General features: G+C 46.6%; 1 protein-coding gene and 4 non-coding genes across 5 annotated transcripts in view; all 5 read left to right on the top strand.

Moving 5' to 3' along the window:
- The window catches only part of Znf746 (zinc finger protein 746), a 143,718-nt gene that overhangs the window by 5,582 nt on the left and 122,875 nt on the right, over nt 1-15,261 (top strand). The gene's annotated exons all lie outside the window — the stretch shown is intronic.
- Nucleotides 2,298-2,369, top strand: Trnac-gca (transfer RNA cysteine (anticodon GCA)). Its single transcript has one exon. It is a non-coding gene; the product is annotated as a tRNA-Cys (tRNA).
- On the top strand, nt 5,226-5,297 carry Trnac-gca (transfer RNA cysteine (anticodon GCA)). The gene has a single exon. It is a non-coding gene; the product is annotated as a tRNA-Cys (tRNA).
- On the top strand, nt 12,677-12,748 carry Trnac-gca (transfer RNA cysteine (anticodon GCA)). Its single transcript has one exon. It is a non-coding gene; the product is annotated as a tRNA-Cys (tRNA).
- Trnac-gca (transfer RNA cysteine (anticodon GCA)) lies at nt 13,623-13,694 on the top strand. Its single transcript has one exon. It is a non-coding gene; the product is annotated as a tRNA-Cys (tRNA).

Below are 15,261 nucleotides of genomic sequence, written 5' to 3'. Positions count from 1 at the left end.
TAAAAAGTGTTGAACAAAAAAAATCCTTGGTAAATGAAATAAAAAGATTCAGAGGAACTTGTCATTCTAGGGCTGTGGTTTTCAGGGATATAACTCCCACTGTTTTCCCTCATAATTCAGGAGGCTCAGTATCCTGAGATTTGTGGACTTAGTCTTCAATAGCAGCTCAGCTACTATTAACAACTAACATAGCAAAAATCATAGAGTAACAAGGAGCACTTGGATTTGAACCAGGGACCTCTTAATCTGTAGTCAAATGCTCTACCCCTGAGCTATATCCCCTGATGTTGGAACAGATCTAAGTAAGACCTTTTATCTATATAGTCATGCTCAATATTCCTATAAAATGTTGCCACAGATGTTTATTCAGGCTGGGCCTCTTCTAAGCTGCCAAGCCTGTCTTGCTACAATTTTCCCCCTCTGATGCAAACAAGCAACAGGTTTGCCTCCCTAGAATAGCTTTCTTGGCCCTTCTGGGTCAGGACTGCCACTGCTGTTAGAGTTGAAAGGGCCTTTAGAGTCCCTACTGTGTGCCCTCCCCGTGGGTATCTGACAATAGAGATTCAAGATGAATATTCTCCCCCCACCAGGCCTTCATGCACAGTTTAGAACCCAAGTCCATTCCTCCAGACCCTGTTATAAACCAACATTTGTCTTATTTTCCTCTTTTCCCTATCTTTTGTCAATTCAGTCAATGTAAAGACCTCATATTGGAGCCATAGAGTGTATACTCCCCAAGCTATGGAGAATGTGGACCTGGGAGAGCAAGAACTATGTTAGCAGCCCAGGGCCCATGAGGAGAGCTGATAGGGGGTGTCATCCCGGCCTTGGAAAGTTTGGGCCTCCTTGGAGAACCCGTGCTACTAATCTAGTCTCTGCCTTTGCGCCCCTGCAGGAAGAGGTGGGTACTGTATCTTGAGAGAAAGGTGGGTTTGGAATTCAACAGCCTGAGCTGGTAGTGACTGGTCAGGATTTAGACCAATAATGGTGGTCGCTTGGCTTAAGAACTCAGCTCCAGACTAGTGGTTCCTAATTTTAAGATACGGCAAGGGTGCCAGAAGCTGAGGCTCAGGGGAATGGACCAGGGTGGGAGCAGGGACTGTTCCAGCAGAGGGAGAGGACAGGAGGGCCTGGAATGGTGCTGACCACCACATACCCAGGTAGCATTGGGGTGTGTGGAGCTGGCCCGGTGATGTGATCATCAAGGTCGGAGGAGGACACTATCCTGAAAGCAAAGGGAAGAAAAGAGAGTTTTTAAGAAATGTGGAGATCAGAGCTAATAAGAATAATTTAAAAAAACAAAACCAACAACTCACAGTGTGTGTTGCAGTTCAGCCTTCAGATGTGCTTATTGCCACCTGTTTTTTGTTGTCACTGAAAGCTGCACCGTGTTTATGGGTAAGTCCAGAGAGAGCTGAGGAACGAGTGGGACTGACAAAGCAAGCTGTAAACTCAGAACAGAGTCAGTGCCATTCCTGTCAAGGGCTAAACAATGAGCATTTCAGCTTTGCAGCCCTGCTGGTCTCTGTCGCAGCCACTCAGTTCTGCTCTTTTTGTGGGAAGGCAGCCAGAGATGGAAATAAACAAGTGTGGCTCTGAGCCAATAAAACTTTATTTACAAAGGCAGGATTTGGCCCCCCATATATCCTTTACCGACCCCTGTCATAGAACATACCCTTGTGAGCAAAGATGAAAAAACAGGTATAAAGGGAGGATATGTAGTTGAAAGAAGCTAGGAGAAAGAAACAAAAAGATAAGCCCTAAAAGATAAGGCTGAGTACAGCAAGAGTCCTTACTGAGGAACAGTGGTTGAGATCACGAGTTCACTTGTGCTCTGGTTACCAGATTGGTGATGGATAATGTTCCAGGGAGGAGGTCTTTAAAAGGGAGGAGGCCTCTGCCGATGCTCAAGCTCTTGGTGTTGCCACAGAAAAGAGGACACATAGGAATGGAGACTAAGAAGGTGTATTAGTAAAGCAAAGTGAAGAAACTATAGCTAGTACCCTGCCCAGACATAGGTGCGGCACATCTGAATGTTTTAACATTGCTAGTATTTATGTGAAAAGAAGGTCAGGGTTTGGCTCAAATTTATCTTAGGGAAAAAAATGTTTTCCCTCATTTGCTGGTATATTTAATCATTTTTGTTGCATTTTTATCAATTAGGCTCAGAAGATATTAAGACTGACCTGCTGGTTACAGTTTGGTCTGACCAAAAATGAACAGAATATATACAATGTCCTGCAGCCTTGAGTGTAGCAGCAGGTTAAATAGGCTAAGAGATTACTTCTTTCTGTATAGGGGGTATAGCTCAGGGGTAGAGCATTTGACTGCAGATCAAGAGGTCCCCGGTTCAAATCCGGGTGCCCCCTGTGAGTGAATGTTTTCTCATTTCTTGGTTTAGCACTCACCTTATTAGGAATATCTCCAATTACCATTATCCCTAAATCCCCTGACTGTGCTTTCTTGTCAGGCTACCATTCACTTTGACAAATCTCTGTTCGGTACTTGACTGGATGCTTGGGTCTCACTGAACCAGGAGAGAGAGACCACCTAGTAATTGAAGCAGAGGAAGTTTGGTAGCAAGAATTATGTTATGAAAGGACAGGTGTATCTTCAGCAGGTGAGGGACCCAGGCAAGAATAAATTTAGAAGGGGTCCCACCCCAATGTTCAGCCCTCATGCAGCCCCAGCTTGTCTGGGGGGGTCATGGTGGCCACATGGAGTGGGACACACATAGGCAGAACACCAGCAGATGGGTGTACAGATGTAGTCTGTGCGTGTGCAATGCTACTCAGCCAGCAGCAGGACACAGGAAGGCAGACACACTGGAGGAACTTGAAAGAGAAGCCCCTTTGTCCTGAACACGCCCCCTTCTGACCACTGTCAGCATCACACTCCAGGAGGAAGTGACTCCATACTGGACATCCACAATGGCAGCACATTTATGGAAGGGTGGTTTGGAGCTGAAAGTCAATAACCTGATACCTGATACACTTGCAGTTTGTGTTTCCTTGGCGGATGGATGGGATGGGATGTTAGCAGAAGTGAAGCAAGCAGGACCTGAGGTTTACCAGGAGCTGTGTTTATCCAGCAGGCCCAGAATGAGCGTGCATGGCCAGGAAGACCGACATCTTTAAGCTGTGGAAATAGTTACAACCAAATCAGAGTTACTCCTACCAAATCCTAGTGAAACCTAGGCAGGAGATCATGACGAACAAGCTGTAACTAAACTACTGTAAGAACTTCCTGAAACCACAACCATACACAAAGTAGTTCCTCAATATTACACAAAATTGCTTCTGGGAGAACACTGCCCAGTGCCTGCCTGCCCGTTGAACCGTGGACTGACCCCACCCCATTGTCAGCCCTTGTCCTTGACCCATGGACAGTCTCCAACAAGGTTATAAGGAGGAAGGAGTTTACACTTCTTCACACATATTTTCTTATTTACAGAAGTTCCAAGCGACTATAGCAAATTACAGATTTCAATAAAACCAACTCTCAGTAGCAGATCTGGAAGCCCAGGTGGTGCTGTGAGGAGCCATCTCACTTGCCCTGAGCCCAGCCCAGCTCACCACATCTGCACCTGCGCCCTCCAAAGTGGAGGAAATTGCAGAACAGTGCCAGGCACTGCAGCAGTGCCTTGGGAACACATAGGCACATACTCCAGATACCGGGTTTAAGACATGGAACTCTCCAACATTTGGCTCTGAAATCCCAGAGGATCTTAGAACCTATTTTGTAGATAAAGAGAATCTCCAAACTGACCAGCCCAGTTGTTATAGATCAATAGCCCAGTGGTTAGCTTAAACTACTGAGATGAACTGGGTGCTGGTGATGCACACCTGTAATCCTAGCTACTCAGGAGGCCGAGATCTAAAGATTACTGTTTGAGACCAGCCCAGGCAAGAAAGTCCACAAGACTCTTATCTCCAATTAAGTACCAAAAATCTGGAAGTGGAGCTGTGACTCAAATAGTAGAGTGCCAGCAGAGGGACAGCAGTCAGGCCCTGAACTCAAGCCCCAGGAAAGGAAGGAAGGAAGAAAGAAATGAAGGAAGGAAGAAAGAGAAAGAAAGAAAGAAGGAGAGAAAGACAGATAGAAAAGGAGAGAAAGAGAGAAAGGAAGGAAGGAAGGAAAAAAGAAGAGAAGGAAAGAGGAAGAAGGAGGGAAGGAAGGAATTCTAAAACACTTTGTAAATGAGAAATGACTGGATAAAGACTTCGGCATATTCTGTGCTGTTGGGGACATGAGGAATGCAGGACTTGTTCTTACCAGGGGATGGGGAGGACTTTGGAAGATGACCCATGCACACAGAAAATCCGCCCTCGTCGGCGGACAGTGGGTGGGACCTGGGAAGAGTGGAAGGACGACATGGAACAAAGACACCAAAGTCTGCAGAATTCATGGAAGAGTTGGGGAGAGTCTCCTGGACAATCTCATGAAATTCTATTCTGGAGACTTTCCTTTTACACAGGCAGCTGGAGGCCAGAGGTGCACAATAGGATTTCACGGACCAGGTTCACAGACAAGAGCTGAGCTTGCACATGAATTGCTTGACTCTCAAGATCCTGGATTCCCAAGCCACAGACCCCAGAGAGATGGCAGACTCCCCCTGCCACACCAGGTGTTCATGTCCTCCAAACGTACCTGCTTTTGATATTTGTCAACCTCCAGGGCTTGGGTCCCTCTCTGCTCTGGCACTTGGAGAGGGCGGGGACTCTGCAGGGAGAAGGAATCTTCCCTGACAGCTGCTCTCCCGGTCTCCTTTCTCCCAGTAGGTGATGGAGGCCCACATGGAGAACTCACTGGTCTACTCTCCCATGGCGGCCCTCCAGTGGGACTGGCTCTGCCTCCAGCCCACCATGCTCCTCACAGCCAGGCTCTTTCCTTCCCGATGGACCCATCTACCCTGTTCTCCTTGTGCAACAAAAACTTTTCCAACAGTGGCTGCTCCTTGGGCCTTTTTTACCTGAGCTCCATACCTTCCATGCTCCCTCACCAAGTCCAGCTGGCTGATGGCTTTGAGTCACAAAACCCTTCTGAGAAGAGGAGAGTCACAGGAGAGGAGACAGGACAAGCTCATGTCTGTCCTGTCACCATAAAGTCAGTCTCTAGTGATGTCAGCTTCCTGGTTCAACAGGAATAACAACTAGATCACTCAGAAGTAGGCTAGTGTATGGCTATAAAGACAAAAGGTGCTTGTTCAAGCTATTATGAGCTGTGGGGATGTAGCTCAGGGGTAGAGCATTTGACTGCAGATCAAGAGGTCCCTGGTTCAAATCTGGGCATCCCCTACTTTCCATCCTTCCCCCACCTATATTTTGGCCTTTGAATCTTAGCAGTGATTTGAATATGTTCTGACCAGAGCAAATGCACTCCCTTCCCAGGGCCTGTGGCAGTGTGACTCAGGCAGGAGCTTGGCCAACAGAGAAGATACCACTGGTTCTTGTTTCTCCAGCTGTGCTCACTTTTTGTTTATATTCATTTTTAATTATCTATCATCTGAATTATTTTTTAATTAGCATACATTGACAGTACACAGAGGTGTGCGAATCTGTTCATCTGAGGTCCGTGTGGACCGCTGGGATGGTCGCAGAATGGTGGTCATGCCTCTAGAACCAAATCAATAACTTGATATCTGGGATTCCTTGGATTCAGTTAGGATGCTGCCCCAAACCAAGAAGCAGCTGAGGGGAGAATAAGGGCGCGCACAGGAGAAGAGATGGGCAATAAACTCCCCAAACCACGCTGTGGAGCAGGGGTGAGAGTGGGAGAGGAGAGAGAGAACACTGGGCAAGGTACAGTGGGTGGAGCCTAGGGAGATGAAGGGTTGAAGGGGGAGGGAGAGAGGGAAGACCCCTACTCTTAGTAAAGATTTCTTAATCTGCTGCCCTCAAAAGGGTACAAAAGATGAGATGGAAAGATTGTGCAGAGAAGGATCTAGGTGAGAGGGGGATGTCTGTGGGGGGAGAAGAGGACCAGAAGATGCAAATTTATTGTGAAGTAAAACTTCGATATCATCAGTATTTCCCAGGGATTACTTGAAATGTCATTGCATAGGCATGGGTGTTACAATGCTGGTAAAAGGTATTTATCGGAAGTGGCGCTGTAGCTCAAGTGGTAGAGCGCTCGCCTTGAGCTGAAGAGCTAAGGGACAACGCCCAGGCCCAGAGTTCAAGCCCCACGACTGACAAAAAAAAAAAAAAAAAAAAAAAAGGTATTTATCAGACTTTTCTGGCAGGGAAGGGGTAGAACTCAGGGGTAGAGCATTTGACTATAGATGAAGAAGTCCCTGGGTTAAATCCAGATGGTCCCTGAGAGGCTTTATCTTTAGCTGTGCACACCCAATAGAAGCTGGTGAAGAGGGAAGAATGGGTGGGAAAGGAGTCTGATCTAATCTCCTGAACTGGCACAGTAGAAAGTTCCAGAACCAGAAATGTGATTCTAGACGTGTTGGCATTACCAAATCTTGTGTGGACTCTGCCAGGCCTTCCAGTGTAGTTTTCTCCTTTTTCCTTTTTTTTTTTGGGGGGGGAGGGAGGGTTCGGTCGTGGGGTCTGAACTCTGGGCCTGGGCGCTGTCCCTCAGCTCTTCAGCTCAAGGCTAGCGCTCTACCACTTGAGCCACAGCGCCACTACCGGCTTTTTTCTTTTTTCTTATGTGGTGCTGAGGAATCGAATCCAGGGCCTCATGCATGCAAGGCAAGCGTTCTACCACTGAACCACCTTCCCAGCCCCTCCTTTTTCCTTTCTTTCTGGCACAGAACATCTAGTGCAGACTAAAATCAGAAGTTATTGAATGTGTCAATCTGCAGAATAACCTGGAACGTGTTCATGTGCAGATGTCCTGGGTCTCTCTACAGAGATTCTGATTTGTTCCATTTGAGTTGAGGATCTGAGAAGTTTTATTTTTCAATAACAACTTTTTTTTCTTTCCATTTCCCTACATCCCAGAGACACCAGATAATCTCCCAGACCACCAAATTTAGCGCATGCTTCTGCTGTATATCCGCTGTGTAGCAGTTATCCATAGCAGTTACCACCATATGCGTGAGTTTGATGAGACAGAATACACACAGCTCAGCCAAGCACCTTATTCCTCACACAGGCAGCAAGGGACAGCAGAAGCCTAATAATTACAATGACCAGGTCCTCCAAAGCTCAGCAAAGCTACTCAGAGCAGATGGAGTCTGATCTGTGTATGCTCCCCCCAGCTTCCCTCCAAGATGGAGGGACCTCAAGAACCCCCAACTCCAGATTTTTAGCCTTGAGGGGGTCACTGGGATTCCTGAGCTGAAGTGTCGCACACCTTCCTATTCTGGATGATGCCTTTCCAGAAAATTCTACAGTTGCTGTGCGAGCTGCTATCAAGAAGCAGGGGGAAGAACCGGGGTGTGAAGGCTGCCCGGGGACCTGTGCTGCCCGCTAGGGCTGGATCATGCCAGAAGCCCTGCTTAGCTTCCCACGCTGACATGTTCACCATGGAAGAGAGGAGAGGCTGTGGGCCTGGGGGCTGCCAAGGTGGAAGGGAGGTAGCACGTGGGGGTGGAGAGAGGAAGAGGGGGTTCATAGTGCAATGATATCGTTCCTGCAGATTGACCAAAGAGAACTGAGACACAGTTACAGTGGCCCAGTATGCAGGCAAGTACACCGTGAGCTTGGGCTCACAGGTCATGAGGTCAGTGACCCGCATGCGTGCTGCCTACCCCCCTGTGGAACAAATGCCTTCTCACCTCTGGGTTCCATGATACTGGGGGGTCTTCTTCCTGCAAGGAGAGGAGAAGATTGACAGTGAAGAGCTTGGCCAGAAAGCTCCCTAGATTCTGGTGGCCACCAGTGGACTTCTGGGGCTGGCTCGGCCTTCCCACTGTCTGCTCATCCTTGGAGCCTTCAGCATTGCCTTCTCTGTGGGCGATGTCAGGTAGCGCACATGGCCACATCTCTAGGAGGAGTGTGGGCTTTGGCTCCTCTTGAATCCCCACCCCAGGCTTATCCTGATATGGGGCTGGGTCTGGAGCAAGCCACGTGAGCGCAGTTGCTCCACCCTGAGTTGTACTAGCAGGTCTGGGCAGAGGGAAGGGATGAAAGGCAGGGCAGCGGGGGGCTCCAGGGTAGCACTGTTACAGCTAGGAAATGGCTCTTTTCTACATGAGCCCGTGAAGCACGCTCCATCAGGAGGTCAAGCGCTACCCTATGGAGCTACATCTCTGCCCCTTGTGCTCATACACAGACTCCATCCTCGTCTTTGGATGACAATAGCAGCCACGCTTTCCATCTGAGCAGCAGAGACCCTACTGCCCGATGGGGTAAGCACAGTGTGTCTCTCGAGGAAGATGAACAAGGTAAACAGCTTTCATCCTGCCACTGGGTCGTCTTATTTCAGGTCAATAAAAACCACATTGATGCCACGCAGCGAGCTTCCAGTGGTCCATCTGCAGCCTGGGTCAGATTTCAGTGTCTGTTTGACCCTTGGAGTTCTTTGGGAAGCAGGAGACCTTTTGGAGCCACCATGCCCCATTTTGCTCACTTCTACTTGACCTCTCCAAAGACTGAAAGGTAACAACAGCTAAAAGCAAAACTCAGGACCCAATACTGCACATCCCTGGCAGATTCCCCTTGTGCTACTATAAACATGAACATAATATGTAATTGTAAACTGCTGGCTGCAGGAGGCTGTGGTTGAACACAGACCTACTCAGAAAGGTACAGTGATCCCCGAAGAGCCAACAGAATCCTGGGAGAGGACTCTGCTGGGGTCCGGTAGAGGCAGGAGGTTCTGGCCTGGATTGGGTGAAAGCTCCAGAGAGCTTGACCTTTCACTCTCCACAGACTCTCTGGACCGTCCTGGTGTGTGAATGTGAGAGGTACAGACCAGGGGGTAAATAATCCCATCAATAGAAAAAAGCTGGAAGCTGGGCTCCAGGGCTCTTATCACCCCAGCTACTCAGGAGGCTGAGATCTGAAGATAGCACTTGGAAGCCAGCCTGACAGGAAAGTCTGTGAGATTCTTATCTCCAATAAGAATTCTGATCTCCAAATTAAATGAAATTCTTATCTCCAAATTAAATGAAAGAGGTAGAGGCAATGCAACCTGAATGTGTAAAAGTTGAAGAAAGAATGAGGCTGGGAAGGTGGCTCAGTGGTAGAGTGCTTGCCTTGCATGCATGAGGCCCTGGGTTCGATTCCTCAGCACCACATAAGCAAAAAGAAAAAAGCCGGAAGTGGCGCTGTGGCTCAAGTGGTATAGCACTAGCCTTGAGCTGAAGAGCTGAGGGACAGCGCCTAGGCCCAGAGTTCAAGCCCCATGACCGGACCCAAAAAAAAAAAAAAAAAAAGTTGAAGAAAGAATGAATGATGGAGGGATATTATGCAGGCAGATTTCCCATAAAGGCAAGCAGATTTCCACTGGAAAAGGTTCTCCAGATGTTCAGCACAATGAATAAAAAGTTGTTCTCACCAAGTAATCATAGTGTAATTATAGAATGCCAGTACCAAAAAGAAAATCTCTAAATCATGAAGAATGTCAGAAAATAGTGAGAGACACAGGCCAGGAAGTCCTAATGACACTTGAGTTCTCAACAGAACTCCAGCTACTACAAGACAAGAGAAGACGTCTTTCACAAGACAAAGGACTTGGGGCTGGGAAGGTGGCTCAGTGGTAGAGCACTTGCCTTGTATGCATGAGGCCCTGGTTCGATTCCTCAGTACCACATAAGCAAAAAGAAAAAAACCAGAAGTGGCACTGTGGCTCAAGTGGTAGAGGGCTAGCCTTGAGCTGAAGAGCTGAGGGACAGCACCCAGACCCAGAGTTCAGGCCTCACGACCGGACCCAAAAAAAAATAAAAAAGGACTATGATTTGCATGTGTGCCTATCTACTACACATCAAGTGTATGTGTAGACCACATGCATGATTACACATATGACATCAAAGAAAATTATCTCCACTCACTTCTCACAGAAAGAAGTTAATATAATAATATGAAGAAGTAAACCAAGAGACATTAAAGATTTGGAATTCAAGAGTGAAGGTCTCCTATACAGGAGAAAAACAAGGGAAAAAGTACCCTACTGAGAATAAAGGACATCGCACAACACTGGCTGTTCAACAGGCTTTTAGGGAAGCTGGAAGAAAAGGATCAGGAACCTGGGTGGCCAGTGTACAACAAGAAGTAGAAATGTAAATCATCTAATACTTGCATAGTGTGAAAACTTCAACCTTTTGAAGGGCATTTTTTAGAGAAAGTAAGGGTTGTGGAAATCTTAGATATTTAAAAACAACAATTAGTTCAAAGCAATTGAAAACATGAAGCATTCACTAACTTCAGGATAAACAAAAAGTTCCACAAGCAGTCTTTGTTGTACTTAGTGTTAGGCAGACCCGCCATGTACTATGAACAAGTCATAGTGATTAAAAACATAGAATGTAATATAAATAAATGTTAAGACTTCAGAAATGTATTGGGAAATGGAAAATAGAAGGAAGAGTGGAAATCTTCATCTAAAAAAGTCAATGGTTTCTAAACATGATAAAATTAGACATAGAATATTATCTTTATTTTATTTATAGTCACAGAGGTAAACTAAAGAAGTAGCCCAAACTGTCTTTGGGTGACAGAAGGGACAGCAAAGAATTGTTTGTTTTTAATTATAGGGTTAAATAATTTTTGATATTTAAAAAGCTGTGCAGCTGGACTCTGGCGCCTTGTGCCTATAATCCTAGCTTTAGGAGGCTGAAATCTGAGGATCTCAGTTTGAAATCAACCTGGGCAGACAAAACCATTATCTCCAATTAACTAACAAAAAGCTGGAACTGCAGGTAAGGCCCACATGGTAGAGCACTAGCATGAACAAAAATGTCAAGTGAGAGTTCAAGGCCCTGAGTTCAATTCCCAGTACTGGCACAAAAATGTGCAAAAAATTAATAATAATATAATAGGATAAAATATTTCTAAGAGGCAAAAGCATTCATGTAAGAGGGCCAGATACCAGTGGCTCATGCCCATAATCCTAGCTACTTGGCAGGCTGTGATTGAAAACAACAGCGTTCAATACCAACTGAAAAGCTCAAAAGAACTCTTCTCAACGCATAGCTGGCTGTGGTGATTCATGCCTGTCATCCTAACATGACCAGAAGCCTAAAATAGCCTAAAATGTGGTCCAAGTACACATCTGGGCAGCTATCTAAACAACAACAACAAAACAAAAATAGACTGCAAAAAGGGCTGGAGGCATGGGTCACGAGAGTCTCCCAGAAAACACAAGGTGCTGAGTTCAAACCCAAGTATCACTAAAAAACAAATGAATAAGCAAAAAAGAAAAAAAAATATGGTCGGGCACCTGGTGGCTCATTTCTGTCATCCTGGCTACTCAGGAGGCAGAAATCTGAGGATTGTGGTTTGAAGCCAGCCTGGGCAGGAAAGTCCTTGATACTCTTATTTCCAATTAACCACCAAAAAGCTAGAAGCCGAACTGTGGCTCAAGCTCTAGCCTTGAGCAAAAATGCTCAGGGACATCACCAAGGTCCTAAGTTCAAGCCCCAGGACTATTCACCAAAAAAATTATGGTAGTGAGGAAAGAAGTGAAATTAAGGGTAAAACTTTCTCATGTAGATGTCATATTCCCTGTCCCAGACCAAAGGCTACGAGGTCTTTGAACTATGCAGTCTTTTCCTGGTGAGTCAGGAAACTCATCACCACTCAGAGGTACAGATCCACAGGCTGGTGAAGATGTCTTCTGTTACAGGTACTGCATGTATCTCAGGAGAAGTCAGCAAGAACTGTTCAGATTTGTTCTGTCTAACACAAGGAAATCAGATATGGAAATCCTAAATGCAGTAGGATATGTCAATGCTTTTCCTGGCTCTGCAGTTCTCACAGACTGAGGAACTGGTGGGAGGTGCAGACATGTGAGCAGGGCACAGTGGGTGGATCCTGGAGGACTTAGAAAGAACCTTTCTGACTTGGAAAAATTCTATTAAGTGAAGTAAGCCAGGCCCAAAGATACCTAGGTCCCGTGGTTTCCTTTATTTGCAATAACTAGTATATGTCTAGGACAAGCAGAAAAGGTCAAAAGCTATGTACATATGACCATTAAGATGATGCTAAGTGAAATGAACCCCAAGATGGGGACACAAGTGGTTTTTTCTTGCTTGCTATCATTTTTTAATGTATTTAAAATGTACTACGTGATTTTTTTTTTTTTTGTTTCTTTTCTATGTCTTCCTCTGTGTTCACTGTATTTGATTTTGGTGCCCTGCATCTTGTATATACATTTGGGGAGGGGAGGGGAAATAACAAAATGCTGAAATAAGGATACAGGGAGACCCATTGTAACAATGAGATGTACAAGACGCTATGTTGAAAACGAACTTTACAACTTGGGAGTGAGGGAGGAGGGAGAAGTTGTGGAGGTGGGGAGGGAAGGGATGGTAGGGGAAAACAAAGGGGGAGGTAACAACGCTCGATAGAAATGTACTCATCACCTTACTTATGTAACTGTAACCCTTCTGTACAGTATTTTTAAAATAAAAAAAATAAAAAAAGAAAGAACCTTTCTGGGATGAATCTGTGGAGGAACTTAGTGATGGACTTACCAACTCTCTAGAGATTAAATCTCCAATAATTGGTTGGATTGTGAAGATGAAAGTTGCTTATTAGACACTTAAAATAGGAAAGGGGGTATAGCTCAGGGGTAGAGCATTTGACTGCAGATCAAGAGGTCCCTGGTTCAAATCCAGGTGCCCCCTTCTGTTTTTTTTTTTAACTTATGAAACCTATTGCTTATACTGTACTCTATTTTTCTGTCATTCATTATAATTATGATTCCTGGAAGATACCGGTCAGCATTGCACAGTGGCCATGTCTGTCACCACTTTCTTCCTGAAGTCTGGTATCCTTCAGATTCTTCATTTCAGGTTCCCCCCATGTACCTAACATGTCCAACTCTATTTCATTCTCTGAGAAAGGACATGGGCTGTGATGCAGGGTTATTCTGCACTTTTCCCACAGCACGAGACAGCTAAAGACAACAGTAGATTTCCCAGGAACAAACAGGAACAGCTGACCCTACGATAGTTCCCTCCCCTCACCATAGCGGTCAGGAGTGGTGGCCAGACCCAGGAAGACAAATGCCATCATTGATCCTGGTTATCCATGTTGGGTGGACATTTCCTTCTGTGAACTGCTTTCTTCTAGGCCACAGCCCACCACACACACAGCCTCAGCCTCAAAGGGCAAAGCCTGGCTCTGCTGTCCTACCAGGAAGAAGAGGCATTCTGTAGGGCTGTTGCTGCAGATGCCCAAGATAAGAACTGTGGGACACTGAGTGACAGCCATTCTGTCATCAGCAGAGGAGATGTGCAGCCTGGAGCCTGGAGCCGTTCATGGACTAGACCAGAACTGCAATGGGAAGTGGGTCGGAGTTGTGCTGGCAGATTCTCTCCCTTTCTTTGGCTGATGGTCACACTCAAGGACAGCCCTGAAGGGTGGAAAGCTCAGGAAAGGACTTGCCTGTCAAGTCTGGTGGCTTCTATAAAACTGTTCCTAAGCTGTAATTTGACTTTACCAAGCTGATGTTGCCACACCAATAAAAAGGAATAACTAGGCAACTCCATTGCCATTGGGGGTATAGCTCAGGGGTAGAGCATTTGACTGCAGATCAAGAGGTCCCTGGTTCAAATCCAGGTGCCCCCTATTTACATGAAATTTTTGCAGCTAAGAACTTACACGCATCTAGGGTAGGCTTGCCGAACCCAGCTATTCAGGAGGCCGAGGCAGGAAGATTCCTGAGCCCCAGACTGCATTGCTGTATGCTAATCCATACGTAGTACTCACTAAGTTCAGCATCAATATGGTGACCTCCTGGGACCAGGAGCCAGGGACCACCAAGCTGCCTGAGGAGCAGTGACCTGGCCCAGGTCAGACAAGGAGCAGGTCAAAACTCTTGTTGATCAAAAGTATGCGAATAGGCCCTGCTCTCCAGCCTGGGCCACACAGAGAGACCCTCTCTTTTGCAGACTTTTCACATCTAATGTAAGCCCTGAAGGAAATTAGGTCTCCATGAGTTGTAGTTTCCAGGAACAGTCCTGCAGCTTTCCTCCAGGGCTGCACAACCTGGGCCACACTGATGTGCTTTCATTTCTACCCCTTACCTTCCCAACTCTACTATCATCACCCTCACACCCCGCAGCCCCATCGCAGTAGCACACAGTCGGCCTCAGAAGCGTTCCTGGGAAAGGCCTTCATGGTTTCCTGCACACTCATCTCTTGGTTCACTCTTGCAGACCCCACCTTTGTTTCACCTTCCCTGGTGAAAGAGAAATGGTACTGGTAGGGTCTCTGATGGGGTTGAGTGATGAGCTGCCTTCCTGCATTCGCAGATTCCTAGCTGGCACAGTACACATGGGGGTCAGGCATGTGGGGGTCAGGCTCAGGCTGGGCTAAGTGGGATCAGTATGACCTGGAAGTGAAGGGCAGAGGGAGGCGGAGGTCAGGAAACTGCTCAGCCACCCAGAGGCAGAGTGTCCAATGACATCTTCAGAAGTCCCATAGAAGGAGGATGGGAGAGGAAGATCCTAAGAGGAGGAGCCCAGGGCTGAGTGGAACATGGACTTGGAGCCATTCCCGTATGGCTGAGCTAGGCTGAGTCCATGAACATTCTGGAATCCTGGGGTGGTGCTTTTGTGCTGTGTGGCTGAGTTTCAGGGTCGGTTGTCACGTCATGTGGTCATTGGAATCTAGAAGTGGGCTCAGGTGTAATGAAAGGCCAGGGGCATCACCAACACTTTCTATTCTATGATCCGCTTCTGTGACCTCGTGCTCATCTCATTTGGTCCAATCTTGGAGTATAAATGTTTCCCGCATTCAGTCAGTTCCTCTATCTCCTCTTTTTTTGGGGGTGTGGAAAGGACAGAAAACCTGTCTTGTAAGGTCATAAATCTCTGGCTCAAAAGGAACCTTACCAGGTCTTTAATTTGGTCCACAGGGTCTTGGACTCTGATTGGATGAGATCTTGGGGGCTTTGGGTTCTCAGGAGAGTATTTTGGATGTGACTCTGAGCAGGAGGGAAGACCACAGGCGACAAAACTGTTGGCTACAATCCTTTATTTATTCCTTTCAAGTCTTCACACGTGAGCTGGGACCTGCTTGCCTGCCCTAGTGAGGGCTCAGGCATGTGACTTGTTTACCCAATGAGATGGCAGCATGTGACACAGAAAGGCTTGAAGGCTGCTTGTCTAGTTGGACTTGTCCCTTTGCATTT

The sequence above is a fragment of the Dipodomys merriami genome, unplaced genomic scaffold (genome assembly GCF_024711535.1).
Source record: "Dipodomys merriami isolate MVZ:Mamm:240054 unplaced genomic scaffold, mDipMer1.0.p SCAF_5, whole genome shotgun sequence".
Classification (NCBI taxonomy): Eukaryota; Metazoa; Chordata; class Mammalia; order Rodentia; family Heteromyidae; genus Dipodomys; species Dipodomys merriami.
Note: the sequence above shows the minus strand (reverse complement) of the source record. Positions and strands in the feature narration are given on the sequence as shown.